Genomic DNA, 1497 nt, shown 5'->3' with positions numbered 1-1497 from the left:
TCTCCCCACCCATTCGTCCTTGGCTAGCCAGCGTCCGCCAGGCGTCTGCCACGCGGCCTTTCGCTAGCGGGATGCACACCGCAGTCATCCCGGGGGCTGAGGACAGCGCACGGCAGCAGATGCACAGGTCGTCAGCCGTCTCTAGGGAGGGGACACACTCCTCCAAGCCAGGAGGACGGGTGGCATAAAGAAGTGAAGGCTGCGTGTCCTCAGTTTTAAAAACTGGGTGATCTGCGCTTACGGAGCAGTGGTGTGTGGTCCATATTTTTATGAGCCGGCCTGGACTTTTTGCTGCTTAAAACTGAGACTCTTGGTTTCTGCCCAGAACCACATGTTTGATGTGCAGTGAGATATCACCCTACGATGGGGCAGAAACAGCAGTCCCAGGACACCTGCAGCTCGGTCAACTACTGGGGGCAGAATGTCAACATAAGTATCAGTCTCCATCACATTTCTTCGTAACTGAGTTTGAATTAGTCATTATAACCAGCTGATTTTCTCCATGGCAAGAAAGGGTATCTAAACTGCCCTATACTCACTGCTGAGTCTTTGGCACTGGTGATAGATAGTTCTGGACATCAGCTCTTGGCAGGAAAAGCTGAAAACTATTGTGCCTTGTCTGCAACATGCTGCACCCTCCAAAATGTTATCGAAAGCAGGCTGGGACACCTGTGAACATAAATACCTTCCCACAATGTATCAACAAAGCACACCGTTCAAAGGTACAAGAAGATATGAGAACAGGGTTCATTTCAGTAACCAAGCAGAGAAGTAGAGAAAGCTTTGAGCTGTGGTCATATTTGAACTTCGTCCTGAAGGATGACTGTGCTGAGGACAGGATATTTGATATTCCAGCAGAGGGAAGAAGGCGAAAAGCAGCACGTGGGTGTGCAGGGGACGATGACTCATGAGCTGTGGTGCATCGTAGCCTGGAGGAGGAGGAGGGAAGTGAAGTAAATGATGAGGAACCTTCAAGGCCCCCAGGGAGTTTAGTTTGTATCCGGAAGCTAGTGTTGAGCCAGGAGGAGAGAGACGATGCGATCAGCACAGCATCGAGAAGGCAACCAGAAAGTTCTCTGTCATAGGAGGACGAGGAAGTAGAAATAGCGCGAGCAGTGAGGACGCTTTGGAACCGGTCCCCGTAGGCGAGGAAGAGACGCGGAGCCAGCACCGCAGTGGGAGGGAAACGGGAAGTGGGGACAGGCGTGGGAGGGAGACTCGGAAAGTCCGTTTCCAGCAGGCGGCGCCATAAACGCCTCGCTAACCGCCTCTCCCAGCCCGGGCCGCAGAGCCGAAGGACAGAGATAGTAGACGAGGACATACTGATGACGCGCGTCCATAAGAATATGCTAACGACGGGACTCAATGAAAATTCTAGGGTTGGGGAACCGCTTCGGGGTGCGATGAGAGGTTCTGCACGAAGCCTCGTGCTCCACGGTCGGATTTTAGAGACGGTTCCAGTGATGGTGAGGGCGGCGGTCCAGGGCTATGTGAGTG

This window comes from Pteropus vampyrus, unplaced genomic scaffold (genome assembly GCF_000151845.1).
Source record: "Pteropus vampyrus isolate Shadow unplaced genomic scaffold, Pvam_2.0 Scaffold224, whole genome shotgun sequence".
NCBI classification, from domain to species: Eukaryota; Metazoa; Chordata; class Mammalia; order Chiroptera; family Pteropodidae; genus Pteropus; species Pteropus vampyrus.
The sequence above is the reverse complement of the archived record's forward strand: the minus strand, read 5'-3'. Positions refer to the sequence as shown.